The following is a 22,805-nucleotide window of genomic DNA, read 5'->3' as shown; positions in this document are numbered from 1 at the left end:
TACTGTAAATGTTTGTGTTTGTGCTGCTTCTGCTACATGGTTTTGGTGTTAGCGGATATATTTAGACATATGTACTGTTTTACACTGTGATGTTTTATGTCATCAACTACTGACAGGTATACATATTTGCTTGCAATAATTTCCTGGGGAACACAAGATGAATGAAGCTGTGTCCAGTATTGTGGTATACAGCTTACATATTCTTGCACAATCATGCCATTTTGGAGGGGGAGCTGCAGACACTTGCTGATGGGTCTGTGTAAATGTTTCAGCACCTTGGTACTGTGGTGGCTGAGGATCCCATTCTTGTACATCCACTGACATGACAGTACGGCCATATCCTGCTGTGGCCACACTTCACAGCTGTACAGATTCACACAGGTTACCCAGAGGTAGGGCTCATATTTCTGGTCATTACCCCTTCACTGTGTGGTTTATGAGCAGGTTTGTTGCCACCCATTCCTGTGTTTGCAGGCAGGGATAGTATGTGCACACATCTAAGTTTCAGACTTCACACACTCCATGGTGTCCATGCCTCTATCTCCCCTGTTATTCTATCTTCTTCTGAACATTATGCAAATATTATCTGATAAGTATCCCCATAGTTATCACTTCATCCCAGCAGTAGGACATGGTGGACATGCTACTGGGATTTGTTGACATGGCCTTGCATTTGTAATCTATAGACTGTGTTATGTTGTTATTTGGGAGTCCATGAGATAACATACATTGGCAGTATGGGTGAGACACAGGCCTTTGGCAGAGGACTGTAGGGCATTTGGTAGTGATGCAGGCCAACTGTAGCAGACCAGTGCATTGTGTCACTCCTACAGTCCCAGGCTGTAAGCTACTATATTCCCCTGGGGTGACAGGGTAGGTGTGCAAGGTGTTAATGACAATAGTTTCTGTCCTTATTGATCCATTGGTGTGGATGCTGGCAGGGTGCTACTTACAGCTAGGGACACACCTGCATGGGACACCTCTTCAGCATGCTGCATTCTGTGGATATTCCCATACAGAGGTGGGGGTCATATTGTACTCATTCCCAACAGCAGGGATATGTCCTGTGAGGTATCTGTGGCTGATGGTGGGGTGAGCTGAGTGAATATGTGCTATGGAAGCTACTTGCAGATGACTCTCAGATATATGTGGGGCATTCTACTTATGCTAACTTTTGCAGGGACATCAGCAGTTTCTCAGTACTTCATACGTGTTTCTTTTGTGGTCTGCCAGTGACTGGCCAGACTACATCAGTATTCCATACTACACAGCCAACTAATGTGCTGCTAACCTGTATATACAATTCCAAAGGTGTGTCCGTTTGACAGTAACATTTTATACACTCTCTATTTAGGGTATTTCCACCTGTATACTGTTTGTATGTCTGGGCCCACATTCATGACGTCCATCTTTCAGGTGGTGACAGATATTACCTCCGAAACAATTACTATGGATTACTGCTGGATTGCGTCTTGCTGGGATGCATTGTGTTTGGCACTGCAGTTGTGAGAACCCAGCCCTGTCATCAACAGTACTGGCCACTGACCACCAGGACACAACCCTCCATGCCTACATGCTGACCACTTTCACACAATATACAACACACAACAACCTAACACACAGAGCCTTCCATATTGTGCACATGCTACAATCTATCCTGCTACTTTGGCCAGCTCAGGTAATCTGTGATCCACTGTTATTATACCTACACGTACATACTACATTTCTATATAGGATTGAGGGGGAGCATACCTGACAATTGTAAATATTTGCTATGACTGTACTGGTATTTCAGGTACTCCAATTCATTCTGTATTCTGACCCATCATGCAGACTAGAGGCATATCAGTGTACTACAGTTTTCAGGTTTTATTGACCTACATTTCATTTTCAGACTTCTTACCTTTCAGAATTAACATCCCACTGCCTGACCTGTTGTAGTCTGTCTATCTAGGTCTGGAGGGGGGGGGCTGTTCTCCATAGCCATCAAGCAGAGGCCTTGTCACAGCCTTTCTTTGTGTTTGTCTACACCTGTCCTGCTGACTGAGACTGTTGTTGGGTATGTGAGCCTCACTGACATGCATGTGTATGTCCTATGGACACATTTGGCCCACCACATGTCCTGCAGTGGCTTTTGTCACCTTGTCTAGTACTGCCTACTATGTTGACACCAGTATTTGTTAAAGATTTCATGCTGCTGATATAGGTGTCTACTATTTGCTGCCATCCCATTCAGCCACCCAATTCCATAACATGCTCACATCCATACCATAGATACAGGTAGCTGATGGGGTTGGGAGGGTGGCCTAATGGTTAAGGTGGTTGCCTTACAAACACAAGGTGCAGGGTTTGAGTCTCACAAGGGATAACTGGCTAGGCTTAAAATGGCTCGCAAGGGCAGTTAGCTTAGTACTAATCTATGAACCTATGAACCTATAAACACACTGCTACATTCAGCAATTGATAGTGAGCATGACTTATCTTGTGGTTGTGCCAGTATTGAGGATGGTGCTGGAGACCTGACTATGTTGAATCCACATAGTACACTCCCTATACATGGTTAAGCACAGGTAGTGTCATGTTTGGCATCCCTTTTACTGTATATGTGATTTGGAGTGAGGTGTCATTCCCTGGGTTCCTATTATGTCAGTGTATGTGCTATGTGTTGTCTCTTTGCCAAGACCTGGACATACTGGGCATGCCTCCTTCTGCCTACTGGGGAAGGCTCAGGTTGTTCCTCCTCTGAGTCACTCTGTGCCTGTGCTGGCCTTGGCAATTGTTGGGGGCTGTGTGGCCCTGCCCATGCTGTCCCTGCTGCAGCTGTTTCCACAGGACCATATCATGTAGCATGGTACATACAATGACAATTTGGGTACATGTAGCTGGTGAGTACTGCAAGGCTCCACCGGATATGTCCAGGCACTGGAACCGTGACTTCATCATCCCAAACACACCCACTATTATGATTCTGGTCTGTGCATGTGCCACATTATAGAGATCTTGTTCAGGTGTGTGCATTTCTGATGGGTGCCATCAGCCATGGCTCCATTGCGTAATCAGCATCCCCAACTAGGTGGCCATATAGGATTTCCCCACTGGCAAATCACTGGTAGAGCTGTGTCATATGCCAGATGTGGGAGTTGTGATAGCTTCCAGGGTTGCCAGCACACACATTCATTATAATGCTCTGGGCATCGCACATGACCTGGCAGTTAATGTAGGGGAAGCCCTTGTGGTTTATGTAGACTCTACTCCGCTCACTGGGTGGTGCTTTGATATGTATGTGCATGCAATCTATAGCACCCACTACCTCAGGGTATTCTGCTATTTGGTGGAAGAGACGCATATTGCTGGTCAATGCCTCACGGGTGTTAAGGAAATATATGTGCTCACCTGCATATGCTGACATGGCATTCAGGAACTGGTGAGTACCCTGGATGCTGATGCCTGTGAGATCCCCATGATATCCCCAGTTGGCTTTGGAAGGTAACTGTGGCTAGTATTCTTAAGCCTACACATACCTTGGTATCCACTGGGATGGATTCCCCTCTGTTGGTTCGGTGTGTGAGGTGTGGCTGGCACAGCTCAACAATTTGCTGTAGGAGGTCCCTGCCCACCCTATAGCACTCCACTATCTCCAGCTCATGTAGCCCCTGGTAGGTTACCCTGGGTCTGTACACTCTTCTCATTCTCCTCAATGTGGGTTGGTCATCAGCATTCTCATCCTCACCACCCTCAGCCTCTTCCACATGTTGATTTAAGAGAGCAAAATCAGCCCCTATCATTTTGTTGCTTTTGTTAGGTAAAATTTCCCAGTTTGTGTACACTGGTGGTGTAGAGTTTATGAGAAAAAAAAAACAGAGAGAAAGGTGTTTGCATAGTTTATAGTAGTGTGCTGGGCTTGGCTGCTGCCTTTGTAATTGTCTGATTCTGATACATTTCACCTGCCAGTTATGCTAGTTCTGCTTGATTACCTTCCTACTGCTGTTTTCCCTTCCCATTGCCTTCCTGTTTAAGCCCTGGGGCATGCTGTGCAAACACACTGCTCAGATGTGAATGGAGCTACTATTTCCTGGTTTAATTTTTTTTTTGTTTAAATACTGGTGCGCAATGCACACACCTGTTTAGGCATTGCAAAGATTTCTAAGCAGCTTCAGACACACCCCCTTCCATAGCTCTGTTAAGCTAAGGCAAACCCAAGCCACAGAGCTCCAATATGTTTACAGTATGCCTGACACACCCCTCTATGATGTCAGCTATCTCTAAGGCTTGCACCATGGTTTTTCTGTACCTACATGGTTCACTTCTAGCTAGCAATGAGGAGAAATCTGTGATTTAGTTTCATTCCACTCATTTGCATAGAATTGACTGCTAATGCCTAGTTACAAGTCTGACACTGGGCCTTCTCCCTTAGCAACCACTATTCAGTTGCCTTGTTGTCTTTGTTGATTTTGCCTAAAAAGCTTTTTCAAGGTTTTAGTTTTATTTTTGGGCCAATCCCGTTTGCGTGCCGCTGCCCTATGCTTAAACGTCCGAAATCAGACAAAAAAAAAGTAAAAGTTATGTTTTGTTATTTTGAAATTATTTTCCATGCCATTGGCCACATATTTGGCCAATGGCATGCTTTCCACGTTATATACACCCTTTATTTGGAGCTGTCATGGCTCCATTTTGTATTTTGCAGAAATATACTCGGTTACTAGCCAAATACATTTCTGCAGGTTACACTACTCCTGCACGGACTGCTGCCAGCTTTCTGGATCGCTAATTCACCTCATTTGTATGATTTTCACCTGCAAATGGGGTAATTAGCATGCAGGAGCATTGTCCATGCAGGAATAGTTCAGGAGCGCTCGTGCACGTCCCGGGAGTTTGTTCCTGGATCTTTTGGCGGCCATATTGCCTCCTGAAGCTCTTGCACTATTCCTGCATGCCGTGCAGAGCTTGCTGAATCCCGGGAAAGGATGTGTGCCTCGATTTCTCAAAGGTAAATCCTTAATGAGTGAATGATTGTACCACTTGCTGAAAGCAATTGAGCTATTTGCATGCATTTGTACTTCTGCATTTTGTACTGCTGAAACCATTTCACCAGTGTAGCACTATATTAATAGCACTGCATGCATATAATACTTGGCAAACCACCTATTTTGGAACAGCTGCATTCATTTATAGTCTCAAACAACTTAAGATTTCTATTTTTTTTTTTGCTCAGACATTGTAATCACTATAGCTAATGTTAAATCCATTAGAAATCAGCATCTGACAATGTTAAATAAATGTAATTAAATTATGAAATAAACATATTGCCATAGAACACGGACAACAAAATTAATTAATATGATCTGATCATCATATCTGTCATATATTGTGTTGTTGTCCATCCCTAGAAAAAAAATTGAAGTAATCCCAAAATATACATTTTATTTTTTACTAGATAGGATTTTTTAGACTAGCTAGGATTTTACACCTGACTGTCAGTCTGATGGCTTATTCAACAGCTGGCACTGTAACATTTTCTGTTTCACATAAAAAAATGAAATAAAGGCAGTGGTAAATGACCACCTACTCCCTACATAACATATGCTGCTACATCAATACCTGAGCAACTGCAATGTCCACCCAGTGCAGGTGAATGGCAGCTAGTGCCCCATGATGTTCCATCAACTGCATCAATTGTGGAGTGACAAGCATCCATTAGTATTACATAAGACATACTATATGATGGCATATGGCAGTACAGAATGTATAGATGACATGCATGATCAACTCACCCCTTTTGTGACAGGCCCCAGGCTCAAACCCACCTGGAATACCCTTGGGAGGCACTCTGTCATTTACCTGCCATGCTCACCTACCACATCTCTATCTGATGTTTCCTGTAACCAGCACCACTCTACCTTGACCCATATGAAATGGGCTGTCCCTCCTGATGGCATTTGGTCAGATCAGCATCACCTTTTCTACTAAAATGTAGCTTATACTTCCTTGTAGCCGCAACTTAAAAAATTAAAAAAAAAATAAACAAACAAATAAATAAAAGAAAAAAGCAGTATATATTGCACGGTTATAAGATGAGTGGATATGTTCTGACAGGGTGAAATGATAATATCAGTCAGATAATGCCTATTTATTAGATGCCCAATTTGTGCATACAATCCCCAGTATGATTCTGCACTTAAGTAAACTACACATGGTCCAACTAACATGTGGAACAACATGCAAATTCTATTTAAATGTAATTTGGTATGTAATGAAGCTTCCACTGTCAAGAGGTTTATGAATTGCTAAACATTTGCATCACTTAAGTGTATGCTGCATATTTAGATAGGGAGTGCATAAAGTGACAACATGCAAGCTTGTTCCTGCCAGCTGCTGTCTCATTTCATACAGACACCAGCTGTGCACCATGGAGTTGCAGGCAATTAACTAACAGATGGACAGTGACCCAGCAGGTGAGAATGACAGATTAGTCATGCAATGAGCACAACATGTACTGTATATAAACATATTTGCTCCCAACATGTCATACTAAAGAAAACGGCTGCTCAGAGATCACCCATGGTATTTATGGACTGGGGAGTTTGGATATTTGTAGAGTACATGATTCTGGGATGTGACATACTGTTTGGCAACACACCACTATGAGAAGACTCTCGTGGGTGGCTCAGTGGCCATGAGTAAGATGCCAGCTAATGGCCAGTACAAGAGCCCCCCCAAAACAGGGAACAGTGCTGCCACAGGTAAAAAGTATGAGCCAGTGTCTGCCTAAAATAGTACAAACATTGACTGAACATGAGTATAGCCACACCTCCAGGTCGACGTATTGCATATACACACTATTAATACTACTGCAAGTAACCATTCCCTGCTGTGTTCTATGAAGCAAGTGTATATATATATATATATATATATATATATATATATATATATATATATATAAAAAGAAGGTCACTTACAAGAAGTGGGACAAATGCCTTTAATGATAACTAAGTGCATGCAGCATATACATAACTAATATATAGTTGTGTATAATAACCTCAAGTAACTGTTCCTATATTGTATGATTGCCACACATCTACCAACAGCCATGTCCATGGAATTATTTATGTACCACATTGCATGACAGTCTTGTACAATGCAGCAGAGATTGTCATGTTGTATTCTGATGCTTTGCTGAAGTCATATTTTTCAACTCTCCTTGCATCTCTGCAATGCCTCTTTATATCTCTGTTTCAATTTTTGTGCCACAGTGTGCCACCCTGTATATAATTTGCAAATATAGCATACACATACCAGTTGCTTTATGCCTACAAAGTGCTATGATACTTCTGCCCATTTTCAATTACCAGGCTGAGGATAGTAGCACAATGGTGTAGTATGTAGGTTGGTAGGTTAGTATGGATAGCTTCCTGGTACTGATAAGTAAACATCTAGTGAGACAAAGGTGTCCATTATGTTTTTTACTACTTTATGTTTTGTAGATTGGACTGCACCTCCATGGAATTGGAAACCCCTCCTTCTGCATGATGCTATCCTTATGGATATTTATCTGGCTGTCTATCCACTTCTATATCATTTGTACTGTATAGGTGGACTCCTAGTGAACACACATACAGGCACACAATGTCAGCCTGCTGATAAGGGCACTGTGTCAGGATGTTGTGACAAAACATGGTTGTACTGGAAAAGCATGGCATCAGCCTTGTGTGACATCAAGAGGGATGACAACATCCCTGCCAATATGATCTTGAGCCTGTCTGCTATCCATGTCTGGCAGTCTCTTCCCATAGCAGCTAGTGTCAGGAAACCATCTACATTAACCATCACCCATCACTTTATGTTAAGTAGGTCCCACTTCCACATGTTCACTGACATATTTCCCTATTGGAGCATCATCTGTGACATCACAGAAAGCATTTGATATTGGCTCAGTTGGCCACACATTCCAGTGTTGCACACACACTTAAACACACACACACACACACACACACACACACACACACACACACACACACACACACACACACAAACACACACAATCACATACACAAGCAGCACTTGATGAGGATGCAGCTGAGCATGCAGTTCTGTAAGATGTCATGTCAGACAAGCAGACTGCGTATTCTAGAAAAGATGTAAATACTAGTTTAACTGTTGTGCTGAAGATGCATTATTGTTCTTTTTTATTTTTATATATATTTTTTGAGTGATGTTATGATTTTTATATACCTTTCATAAGATTCAAGTATTTTTCTAGTACATGCTGGTGTCATGTAAGTTTTGTGTCTGCAGTTATGCACTTATATTGATGTATGATTACCTGAGTGTGTTTTGGAAGGTATTATCCAGGATGTCTGACACTGTCATAGTAACCTTGTCGTCCATATTCTCTTGGCTTGTATGCCAGGATGACATACTACTTGGACCCTATATCTGCAGCTGCCTAGACTACCAATTTCTCTACCCACTTTGACAAATGCATCAATCTAGCAGTCCCTACTAGAGTTATATAATATGATCAATTAAAAAATAAATCTCTCTGCTAGTCAGTTGACAGAAGTAAACTTTATAACAAGAGGAAAATATACATACAGCACAAATAGTAAGGCTAGAGCTCATTATTATGAGAACAGTAGAGAAATTTCTTGCCAAGAAACTGAAAAGCAATATATTGGCCAAGAAAGCAACCCATGAAAGGAAATTAGCATTTAATGTGGATAATAACAATACATCCTTCTTTACCTGTGTCGAAAGTTAAGAAACAACATTCAGCATTGCTCTTAATTTTCCATCATGTGTCCCCCAATCCTGTCCCATTGGCATTGCAAATATACTATCAAATAGGTTTACCACTAACTTCTTCTCCAAATCTTTTCACCCTAGTCCACTCATACAAGAAATCCGTCCACCCCTCAGTGTCACAAAGAAGCACGTTCTTAAGGTAAATTCAGTGACCTAATACAGTGCTTGTTTTATAGGTGCTGAGAACTTGCAGGTTTGTTTAAGAAAAAAATCTCAGACATGCACTAGTTGAATATCTTTAGTTGAATATCTCTTTAAAATGTGCATCTTAAGATTAGATACAGGGTATGTTTTCAAATCCTTGTGCATTGTAGTGGTGCTGCACCTCTGCAAAGGTGGACCTACCAAGCACCCTGGGAATTACAGACCTATCAACCCGATGAATTAGTCAACATTTGAAATGTTGGCACTCATTAGAGCGAGTCCCAGGACACAAAAACTGAATAGGCTGAAAAAATGTACTTACATATATTAAGTCCAAGATTGTCATTTCCAAGACTATTCCCTTTTGTCTGAGGTATGTCAGTCTTGGAGTTAGATTATATATAAGTTCTTTGGGTATGGGAGCTTACCCCTGTTGTGGGTGCAGAAGATTAAAGGAGAAGAGTGATACTTCAGATTTGCTCTTGTCCTATATTTTGGTTCTTTTTACGGCTTGTCAGCACTTGGCATTTCTACTGCAAACATTTCAACAGAGAGCCTTATGGGTTTGCTGTATAAAGTCATGCCATATATCATAACCATTCTCACTAATTATAATATCAAAAATCTCATTAGGCTTGACCAAAAACAATTTGGCTTCGTTAAAAGTAGATTATGCCTATTAAATCTTGTTAAAGCCTTTTGAGAGTTACTCAAGTTTTCATTCATGGAATAATGGTCTTGCTGTTTATAATCTTTACCTCAATCTGCTTAATAAAACAAAAAAGAGGCAAAAAAAAAACTGTAACAAACTGTTTTTTGTATGTTAGCAATTTGGTCAAGTTTAATAACTCAACTTCTTCAGACAAACAGAACAACCATACCAGATACACTTAAATACCAAATACAAAGTCACATGATCAAGGGTAAAAGTCACATGACCAAGCAATGTTAAACTTTTAAAGTGACCACATTACTTTTCTGAGAAAAAATATTTGAATGCATATAAAGTAATTTAAAAAACATTTAAAATACCATCCGCCCTCTGAAAAACATTCAGCATCCTCATTTTTAAAACATACACAACCAAAATACACAAATAATATAAAATTATAAACTATTCAGTGAGTGATACTCTTCAATTTCAGCACACAGACTATAGAACACAGATCATTTAATCCTGGTTGATTATAGGCATGTGTTCTAATCTGCCAAATTAACTCGTGCTGCTCAAGTCTTAGAGTATGTGAACCTCCCCTTTCATCTTGTTCAACTTGATCTATCACTCTGAATAAAAATGAGTGACCTGGCTGATGTTTAACTAAAGCACTTTCCAACCTCCCTTTTCTAATATTATATAGGTGTTCATACACACTCTCTCTTAATTTGCAGTCTTGCCTATGTAAAAACTAAGACAAGACTGGCACTGGGCTAAATACACCACTCTACAGGAATTACAGCTGTACTTGCCCTTACAAGTATACTTTCTCCCTTTCAGTATCTGCGTATAACCCACATCCATATCATTACAATAGGCACAGGTGTCACATTTAAACATAGCTTGTTGCCTTGTCAGTCCCAAATGTTTAAATTCGAATAACCCTTTCAGGTTTTAAGCTCTTCTAAAAATAAATTTAAGTTTAGCACTTAGTTTATTCTCTAAGGACCCCTCTGATGCTATTACACTCCAGTTCCTACTGCAATCTGGCCAAGTCTTTCAACACCATACCACAGGATATAATTGTAAAGAAGCTAATGGTATTAGATTTCATCTTCATTTGTTAATATGAAAAGCCGGGTTGCAGAAATACAGATCACACATTTATTATTTTATTGTGTGCTTCTTCCAGCAGTACATAGTTGACCAGTGAAGCACCACAGGGGTCTGTGCTGGCTTTTCCCCTGTCTCACATTTATTTCCCCAGCCCCAAGAATGAAAACAAGGGCCTCTATCAGTTTTTGTTTTCATCAAGTGCAAGCTTTATTGACTATTGATCATAAGTTTTATAAGAAGGAAAGAGACAAAAAGAAATCAGACTTATACACACATTCCATATAAAGAAACAAATAAATAATGTAATATGAAATTAAAATGTCATAAACTATGCTCAAATTACCCTTCCTACATGTATGGATTGATCACTCATTTTTGGTTACATGTGTACACTTATTTTTCTCTCATCATTGTCTGTTAGGCATTTGTTACGTGGTAGACCAAAGAAGATGCTCATTAAATCCTTGTATATTATTAGAGTATAAAAATAAGAATTAAGCTAATAAGTCTGATCACACAACAATGTTATCTTTTGACCAAATGTTTGCTGGTGTGAATTGAGAATAATTGTCAAAACCCCTGACAATGTTTGTACCCTTCAGAGAGAGCTTACACTACTAAGTACCTAGTGTGTGGATAATAGGCTGAAATTGAATGCTAGTAAGTATATTATTGTTCACTTTGGAAAACAACGATTCACTGCAGCTTATATTATTGAAAACACCACACTGTCAAGCAATAAAGGTAGTCAGAAACATGTTCACTTGGTTAGATAGTTCCCTCTTATTAGATCAACATTTGCAAGTGTAGTCAGGAAACCCTTCCAAATATTGGAATTAATTGCTAAGGGTTATTCATCCAGATCCATGGAAGTGACCATTCCCATATATTCAGGGCTGATCAGAACCATTCTAGAACACGACATTCCACTTAGTATGGACCTTACTAGACACACAAAAAAAATCAGAAAGCCCCAGAAGTTCCTAACTAAAATGATCTCTGGTCTTAAGAACCTCAGTTACCAGTAAAGGCTAGAAACCTTTTTCCTTTACTCTGGGTCCTATATTCTAATTTTTTTATTTTTTATTTTTATTAACATTTGTTTGCCGGGAAAGTCAGACTGAGACAGAGCCCATTTTCAGTGGAGGCCTGTGGAGAAATGATCCAGATGCATCTGTTTTGAGGGGTGATTTGTGCCTTGCTTACCACAATGACAGATAGTCTGTTATCCTTGACATCCTTTTCTTAAGTCAGTCAAATTGTGTGGCCAACACTAGAACCACAGATCATAACTTACATTGGCAAATAAATAAACTATGTTGGAGTGAAAGGTTCATCTTTTTTCAAACATAACCTGATAACTGAATGGGTACCCTCAAATTTGTGCTTGGACTAATCATTATCACCTTCCTTGAGAAAGGAGGTAAAACCTAAGAGTTGATCTTTGGCAAGGTGCACATAGTCATTAGACTAATCACTGCTGTAGAGCCCCCCATGATCCTATGATAATATTGGTCTACATCACCACCTGACAGTATATACCTCTGGTGTTGTAACACTGCAATTGTACATCAACACTGCCACACATTCTTAGTAGTCTGTTTGTCCACCTGTAGTGTGTGCTGCTTGTCAACACATCTTTTTATTACTAGTATACAATGCCCTGTTCACAAATCTGCTTATATAAGTCACCTGAATGGATAATGCTACACAATGATTATGAATAACAAGTCCATGGTTGTATTTTAAATAAGGTAAGAGTGTTCAATACCATTAATAGATGACAGTCCTTTCTGCTATTTATGATATAATTAATGTACCTGTATGTTAACTTTTGACCTTGTTGTACTTTGAATTACAGTCAGTTCTGTTACTGATAATGTAATTTATACATCTCTATGTTAACTGAGTACCTTCTTATTTCTTAGCAAAAGATGTGAGTGTTGATTCCAGGCACTTTAATTACAAATAAATTAACTCTGGATGGTAAGGAACATTGTATTAACCCTTGCAGCACAACAGCTGATGAACTAGTTGGAATTAATATGGCATAATTACATCTGACACATTGGCATATGCCACAGAGGTATACTTTTAAATCAGAAGACATTAGAAGAGGGAATTGCAAGGTGATGGTCTTTCAGGTCTTTCTCATTGTGTTTGACATTCTAACGACATAAAGCTTCTGCAATGATGACACTTGTTTTCCTTTTCTGATACTTTATCTTCATCTTTTTTATCCACACAAGCCATACTAATTATACCATGATTTCTGTTCTACGTCATCTCCCAGTCCAGAGAAGGTCACTTTATTCAGCAAACAATGTTAAGAGCCAATTCTTATAAAACTGTCAAAATTCTGCTTAAATTCCAATCATTCATAAGTCCTGTATAGTCCTTGCACTTCAATTATTATAATAAGTGCTGTCATTTATTTCTGTGGTGTTCTGCACTTGGATCTCTTCTCTACTTGGCATGCATAGTTTCATTTTCTCTGTTTATTTTCAGCCCTAACTTTGATTTATGCCCGCAGTAAAGTAATCAAGAACCAGAGCAGCTATACTGAAAGCTTCAAGTGCAGTGCTTATTTTAGCAGTCATACCTTTATCATAAATTACTTTACTAAACAAGATGGACACTGTGTGAACATCTGTTGTCTGAATTAAAAAAAAAAGAAGGCAGTATGGCTGTATTGAAACCCCAGTACTAATAAAACGTTCTACTTGATTAGTGAAGAAAAGTGTCCTGATACATTATCCACTCATCCTCTAACTTCGGTGCTTTCCCTTCTGGAGAAGCCAACTGCATTTCTAGGGTCTTTTGCCTCATTATTTGACTTTGTTGAATATTCAGTGCATACTGTTCTTTCTCTTTTTTACACACTTCATCTCTCTCCTGCAGAACACTGAAATAGTGTGTTAACCATAACATCCCTACAATTATTTTACATCGCTGAGAGAATGTCATCTGCTCTTGTCTCAGATAGGATGTCATCCATTCATGTTGCATTAAAATGGCTTAGCTGTATAAAAGACCTCAACTGTAGGAAGCAGCTCAATTTTGTCACTGCTATTTCAAGGGGCAATATGTCCACCAGATGCAGGAGTACTATAAAGAATTAGTTCCCTTCCTAAACTATGCTCTCAGGAAATATTAATGTTTTCATCCTTGGGGAGAAGAGCATGGTAAGGCTTCCCCCACCATCCAAGTCAGAGGGCAGTTTGATAGAATATTTTTGAATTTCCCACAAAGTCATTCTAACACTGACATCCTCTATACTTCCACACACCAGGCCACCCTAATACAATAAACAGGTGATTCCACTCTCATTTGCACATCTGATAACATGATACTCCTCAAACAATTACTCAGGAAGTTTTAACAGCTGCTGAAACATGGCTTCATAACTCACAACTCATGCTGAATCCAAAAAAGACCAAACTACTAGTATATGTTTCCCCAAATCCCTCTCTCAAGAAAAAATAAATAAATAAATAAATAAATAAAGTCCTCCCTCTTGATAATATATCCACTGAAGTTACTTATCATAGCAAATTACAAGGGGTGATAGTGGATGACAATTTTACATTTGACCTGCATATACAAAATTACATATGAAAAACTCATCAAAAACTATGGATGCTTTACAGCTTCATAGAGCCAAAACAATTCTCACAAATGCAATAAAACTACATTTGTCAATACTTATCTCCTCCCCACTCATCTTTATGGCACTCCCATCCTTACTAACCTCTAGGCTTCACAAAAATTAAAACTTGAACAATGCTATAACAAAGTTGCTAAATTTGCAGCAAATACCCCTTTCAGAACCCACCACTGTATAGTACTAAAAAGCCTAAATTGGTTAGAACTGCCTCATCAACTAATATATACACAGCTTCTTACCACCTATAAAATTATCCAGCATCCGACTGTCTAACACTAAAAAAAATTGTACACAACTATGTTCCCAGTCAAGCATTGTGATCCACTGACCAAAAACTTCTGCCTACAAACCTATCAAATCTGCTGGGCATTGTCTGTACGCGTCCAAGGCTGCTAAGACCTAGAACTCCATACCTACTTAGATAAGGTCAATACCCTCTATCCCATCTCTCCCATCTTTCAAAATCACTTTGAAAGACTTCCTAGCTAAACTCTGGCCCTGTCCCTGCTTAAAAGCAGTATAAACTATATGCTTAAATATGAACAAGTACATTTTCATTCCTCATACCTCATTACTCTCCCTTCTTAACCTATATCCTTACTTCTATCAAAATGTCTTAACTGATTTTCTCCATAAATATACAATAATCCTGTTTTTACCTAACATCATATTGCAATTCCTGTTTGAATTATATTAACTTACCTTTCATTTCTCTAAAAATTGTCTAAAATTTCTATAAATATTAAATGATTGTCATATAACTTGTACCGAATCTTAACCAATGTTTATATATTATGTCTTAATTTGTTGTAATTATTTAAACTGCAAAAGTTTCTGTTTTATTTTTGAAAATTGAAAAATTATTGTTCTTAAAATTTGGAGCTTTTTTCCCTGGGCCTCCGCTGGAAATGGGCTTCAATCCAGTTGGACTTTCCTGCTAATCAAATGTCAAATAAATAAATAAATAAGTCAACAAACAAAGAAACAAACAAACTCATCTTACATTCCGGCCTTTATTTCAACCTACGCTGCAGCTGCTGCATTTCTGGCTTATCAGTGCAATGTTGTATTGAATATAGCAACATTACTTATAGACTTGCAATCAGAACTGCTGTTTCCTATTTTCAAAAAGATGACAAGAGAGTATGTGTGTTCCAGTTTTAGAAGGATCAGACTTGAAACTATCTCTGTAAAAGTGTATGCCAGGGTACTATAAGTGAATGTCTTTCCGAGACAATGAGAGACTGATTTTTGTGAGAACCATGTTGATTTCTTCCTGAAAAGGAAAATCAGGGCAACTATTATGGATAGTGGACTGATCACATGAGCTTGTTAATATGGTTGACACATTTTTGTGTACATGGAGAGACATGTGAATGTAGATTATAGAATGTCATGTGGGAAGTGATATAACAATTCAGGGTTCCAGATCACTACTACAAACCATGCAACATCTGTATTTCTATAGTAAGAGCTTATAATTTGCTGACCAGTAGCCTATTTTCATGGGAGACCCAAGGTGGTAGTCATACTGCTAGGGAACATTTGGCTTGTACATCAGAAAACTTACTCAACTCTTTTCAATAGATGCCATGGTATCTTTTAGATCCACCTAAGACATCACCAACTTAAGCAGATGGGGATGCAGTTTAATTTCCCATCTGAAGGATGGCACAATAAGGAGTAGAGCACAGTGTGGGAATAGAACACACAACCTTCTGCACCAAAGGCAAGTGTGCTTCCTGTTACACCACTGACATTACTATACATTCATGCTGTTAAGGGAAAAGCATTCAAGGTAACTGCGCAGACATGACTGTGTCTTGTCTTTCCTTCTGTTCATTATTTTTTGCAACAGAATAGCAACCTTCAAACATAGTCTGGAGAATATCCAGTCCAAGCTGTATTTTTGCCATGTGCATAATATGTTATCTTGTTATCCACAAGAAACTGCATTCTATGATATGCATTGGAACAGTTTATTGCTGAGCTTGAAGTGTTTAGAATGAAAGACAGCACTTCCATATCAGATGCCATAGTTATCCTAAGGACATGAATTAATTGTCCCCTAGAGGTGGGAGTGAAGAGCTGCATCAAGTGGATGAGTTTCAAAGATCTTGGTTCTCCTCCTGAGTAAGGATAGAGGATATTACAATTACACAACATTGTATTCATTGTTCCCATCCACGGTAATAAAATGAGAACTGTGTCTTTATCCATATCCTCACTTATGGTTAGAATATTTAGATAAGAATTGAAAGGCTAACACTGCAGACATGATTGGTAACAATAAGGTTGATTTCTGGGATACTGATCTCATGTCTGTGGCAGATTAAGAAGCTCATCAATCAGACAGGAACTTGCAGCAGACCTACCACTTCACTGTGTTGAGATGAGTCATTTCACCTGGCTTGGGGACCCAGTAATGATGTATCTTGGGCACCTCGTACAGGAGGTGTATATAGTATGGCCTACTTGAAGGATACCCCTAGAGCATACCCAAGATACTCTGGAGTTATTCTGTTTCTTCAAATGAATGAGAACAACTCAAGATCCAGCAGAATGACGTGCCAACTCCTTCTTGAGAAAGGACAGTGCTTGGATATCCTGCTTGGCAAGCCACCACCATAACTATCATTAAAACAAAATGTTTAGAAAATGTTTAGATGAATGCATGGCTGGATGGATGCATGGATAAACTGATTAATGGATAGATTGACTAAAAGAGGGATGAATGATAGGATGGATGGATGGATGGATGGATGGATGGATGGATGGATGGATGGATGGATGGAAGGATGGATGTCCATGGACACTGTTAGTTGCTTTAGAATTGCTGTGCAGCAATTCTAGAGTGCAGGGGTCATGTGTACTGTGCAAGCAATGCTCGGACACACCCCCTGCACTCATACATGGACACTGTTATCACAAGATAACTGTGTCCGTGCACAAAATGCAGAAGCACAGCCCTCCACAATATAGCTCTGAATTGGCCAGATATTCACAGAATGTCCAGAGTTTTCCCTTATATTTTTGGCCTTTCCCTCATAAAATTCCCTCTCATCTGGCAAATCATTGTGATGATCTAAGGATTGAAGTCACTAAATAGTGACATACATTTGAGTTGCATAACTTATATCCTTCAAAAAATGTCTGCTAACACAAATTAATTTATTCTAGCAACTTTCTAAGTTTATAAGAGTAATGTTACACATTCTGTTTTTTCCATCCCCAATACAGTTTAAGCATAGGTGAGCAGGTGTGCACATTGTGCAGCTATGCATAGCATAGCTTAAACATTCAAAAGAGCTAAATAGAAGTATACAGCCAAACTAGTCAAAGTGAAATAGTGTAGTGGTTAGAGCTTTTGCTTAGCATGCAGTCAATCATGGCTTGAGCACCAATGTAAGCCATTCATTTTTATTTGTGAAAACAGCACTAAAAGTATATATTTTTAGAAATATTTAGTGAATAATATATATTTATTAACCAGGGTAGTGTAGCAGGTCCAAACGTGAGGTGTCACTGTAGTACAGAAATGAAACCCCCATGTAAACACAAGTGTCCCATACAGTATAGTCACAAAAAATGTAATGAAAGCACATAGCTTGATAATAATAATGATGCTAATAATAATAATTAATAATAATACTGATAATAAGGATAATAATGATAGTCCATAAAATGAAAGCTGAACAATGCTAAATTGTGCTCAGCTGTGCTTAGCTGGAGTAAGCATTGCTTAAATTTCTATGTTTAGCAATAATTAGCATAGCTAACTGGATTTGTGCACTGGTAAGCAGTGCTTAGCATCTACCCCTTTAAACAATGCTTACTTTTGCTAAGCGGGTTTACCCTTTGCTTAGCTTAGCTCAGCATATTCAAAACTGTCCAATCACAACAAAGGGTGGGAAATCAGCCTTATTTAAACCTCACAGGTGGGAATACAGCTCATAACCAGTTGTAGCTCCCCACTGCAGGCACTGTGGCTGGTGTTGGTGAAGGTGTGCACTTTCAGCTGCAGCACTGGGGCATTCAGGATTCCAGGGTCATGATTGGACTCCTAGTAGAAAACCATGATGGGAGACTGCTGCAGGACAAGTACCAGGGCTCCCAATACAAATTGAAGGCCTGCGACCATCTTGCACATGACCTGACCAGTGCCACTGGCATCCCATGGACTGGTGAGCAGGTCCAGCACCACTTTGCCAACTTGAAGCATAGGAAGAGGGAGCTCTTGAACAGGTGGGTCTAAGATGCATGGGCAGGGAATGTCCCAGCTGTGTGTAAGTATCAGTATCAATAAGTGTTTTCCAATGTCCAGCCTGTGTAAGTGATGAATAGGTATGCATAAATGTTTCTCTATCTCCTGTATAGCTGCAGATGAGAAGCTCGTGAACATGTATGCCCTTGCCAGCAGGCTGTATCACTAGGCTGGTGAGTACAAATCTAGCTTGTAGTATTCATGGCAAATAAATGGAAATGAGTAGAATGTCATCTGTCAGTATTTAAAAATGGGTATGGTTTGTACTGAATAAATGAGACATTAGCAGGGTAATAGTGACATACAGGGTATTTATCAATAAAAGTGTCAGTACCTGTCAATAAAAGTCAAAACTCCAGACTGCTCATGTTTACTTTGGTATGTGGTGGTATAAATTGAAATGTGTACAGTTTCTGCACAGCAACTATAGCTCTGAAAGTATTAAATAATCAAGGCTCATCTGACAAAGATTGTAGAGTTGTAAAACAGGAGATTAACTATATGAAAAGTTCCATGCAGCAAGATCTGATACCTGAATTGTAATGTTGTGTTAACCAATGTTTTCCAGAGTGTGCTTTGTCAAAGTATGAATACACAGTATAAGAAGTATCTGCCATGCATGAATGTCAGAAATACAAAGTCAGATTATACAACCAAGAGAGTATTAGGCAGGAAACAGTCAAATGAGAGACAACAGTTTCTCAATAGCTCATTCTGATTAAACACAAACTTTGTTCAATTTGATGCACAAACAGGCAAAGTTCGAATCCTGGGAGTAGTAGTAAGCTGTACGCATATTATTACTCAGGAATATGTGAATATGTGTAGAAACAGTCAGGTAATGTTAACAGAAATTTCCTATACAGATCTTCCAGGTAAGAAAATGTAGAAATTAGCTGTAAGAAGGCTGTAATTAGACACTGTGTACAACACCCACTGTCCACCCCCAAGGCTGCAAATGACAGCAAGATAAGTACACACACCAAGTAGTCTCCTCCAAGAAATGTCCCTCAAATGTCATGGTGTTACAGCTAGTGGTCACTGCTGCCCACACTCAGGGTGACTGATATAAATCATGGTAGAGTATGGCAGTGGCACACACACACACACACACACACACACACACACACACACTATGAGTGCAAATATGTAACCCTGACAATGTAAATATGGGTAGAAACAGTCAGGTAGTGTTAACAGAAATTTCCTTCACATGCCTATCAGGTAAAGAAAGGTATAAATTAGCTGTAAGAAGGCTGTAATTAGACACTGTGTACAACACCTACTGTGTACAACACCCACTTTCCTTCCCCAAGGCTGCAAATGACAGTGAAATAAGTACATACACCAAGCAGTCTCCTCCAAGGAATGTTCCTAAAGTGTCACGGGGTCACAGCTAGTGGTCACTGCCACCCACACTCAAGGTGACTGATAGAAACCATGGCAGTAGCACACACAAACACACACACACACACACACACACACACACACACACACACACACACACACACACACACACACACACAGTATGAGTGCACACATGTAACCCTGACAATGTGAATATGGGTAGAAACAGTCAGGTAGTGTTAACAAAAACCTACCCCACAGGTCTGCCAGTTAATAAAAAGTATAAAGTAACTGTAAGATGGCTATAATTATATACTGTGTACAAACATACCACTGCTCAACCCAAGGCCATAGGGTGATGTAAAGTGAGGTAATACTTGGAAAGTAATGATTAGAGCAATGATTATGAGCAATTGAAGACTATACAGTTGTTAATTGACATCTCTCTCCCTCTCTCTATGTGCACCAATAATCTAAACAAGTAAATCAACGGGTATGTTTTTCACCAAACCTACTGTTGGGACATGTGTTCTATTGTTCTACAAATATTTAAATGTTTGACTATTAATGTTCCATGTTCAAATACTATCATTGGTGTCCTGTTGCTATCAGTGTAACCTGCATGCCATTATAATGCCCATTCAGGTTCCATATATGTATGTGTTCTGTTTGCTATGCAACTGTTCCAAATCTGGTGTTTTGAGTTAATGGGAATCCCTATACATGCTGTTATAGCTAATCCTGGAATGTGTTTTTTATGACTAACCAACCTATGTTATAAAACTGAAACACCATAGCGCATCTGAAAGGCTGAACCCATAGGATCTGCCTGCCCCACCTCAACTGGCAATAGCACTGGGCCACAGCATGTCCTGGACCCAACCCGGGACCTCCTGGTTTACTGAGCCTGCACCACCTTTGGGTGGAACTGCCTCAGGGGATGGGGCTCGCTGCCTCCTGGGAATGGGCAAGGGCAGGACACTGTCACCCATTGTAAGGTTTGGGGATTGGTGAGTAGTGAGCTCCTAAAGGAGTTCAGAGATCTGCTACTCCAGCTTGAAGGTCGTGTGGTGCATCTTGAGGTTCAGACTGCCCCTCCTGGTCAGCGCCCAGCACAGCCACCTTTAGGGCCATGAAGGTGTAGTGGTGACTGCTCATGGGTGGGGACCTCAGTTCCACTGCATCCATTTGGGGGATCATGGGCATCCGATTACCAAACACCCTCCCTGTCTAAGGTGTTTACCCCCCAAGTGTCATATACCACCCCGTCTGCTGTCTTGTCTGTCTTCCTACCCAACCTACCTCCCCAAAATATACCTATTATCCTTCCCCAACATCCCACTCTCACCCTATAAAAAAGGGCAATCTGTTCCCACAAAAAATCTCACCCCATACATAGTTGTCCATTTCAAACATGTGTCCACTGGACACATGTAATCTGTTCTAATTGGCTTAACAACACATTACTGTTGTCCTCACCCCTCTCTCAGGGGTTTGAGTGTCCAAATTTACCTCCAAATTCTGTATAAATGTACAGCTGTTGCTGAAGAAGAAATGGACAGCTATGGACCTTCCCTACACCTGTCCTGCACTTCCCTAGCTATCTTTCATATTGTTCTCCCTCTGTGTGCCCCCTTTTTTCACCACTTTTCAATCACACCTTTTTCCCTTTCTTTTAAAGAAATTAGCATGAGGGTAAGTGGGAGTAGGTAGTAGTAAGCAGGAGTAAGTGTGTTTGTGTGGTACTAAGTGAAGCTAACTCAGATTAAGCACTTCTAAGGCTAACTGTGTGTCAGCATAGTTCACCATAACTTACTGCACGCAAACCCATCAAAACCATATTACAGCTGCTTAAAAGTGCCTTAATCACTCTATATCCAACAGCCCTTGTTCTGCCCAGCAACAAAATAATCAGCCCTTGCAATTGAACCCAAGACCCTGCACATCACAGCCACAGCAATTTACCACTAAGCCATCTGCACTGTAAATATGTCTGATGCATTTCAAACATATTCAGTAGAGTTATTCAACATTAGGGAAAAGATTCCTTAGAATTAGTCAAGTTTTGTGTGTGTGTGTAGATCATATATATATATATATATATATATATATATATATATGGAGATGCAGATATATATATATATATATATATATATATATATGGAGATGCAGATATATATATATATATATATATATATATATATATATATATGGAGATGCATATATATATATATATATATATATATATTGAAAAATAAATACATAATATATGTAGAGCTATACATATAAAATATATGCATATATACATATAGATATATAATAGAAAAGTAAATACATATATATATATATATATATATATGTGTGTGTGTGTGTGTGTGTGTGTGTGTGTGTGTGTGTGTGTGTGTGTGTGTGTGTGTGTGTGTGTGTGTGTGTGTGTGTGTGTGTGTGTGTGTGTGTGTGTGTGTACTGGAGTCGAACCTCAGAGCCATACTCCAAACCTCTTACTGCAACAAATATGTCCAAAGGTTGTCAAAATAGGGTCAATGGGCCCAAACTCGGGACCTCTTAAATATTGACCTCATCCCTCTCTCTCCAGCAGCACCTGTTCTGCCTTGCAACAAAATCATCAGTCCTGCCAACTCTTGAAACCAGGGCCCTGTAAACTACAGTCAAAGTAATGTATGACTACAGCATGTGAGCTCTAGAAACTAGTGATGATTTTTTCAAGCATATCAGTTAGTAGAGTCATTCAACAGTAGGGCAAGGAGGTATATATACATGTATATATGTATGGAGATTAATATATGTGG

The sequence above is a fragment of the Protopterus annectens genome, chromosome 2.part1 (assembly GCF_019279795.1).
Source record: "Protopterus annectens isolate FY-2018-M chromosome 2.part1, PAN1.0, whole genome shotgun sequence".
Taxonomy (NCBI): domain Eukaryota; kingdom Metazoa; phylum Chordata; order Ceratodontiformes; family Protopteridae; genus Protopterus; species Protopterus annectens.
Note: the sequence above shows the minus strand (reverse complement) of the source record.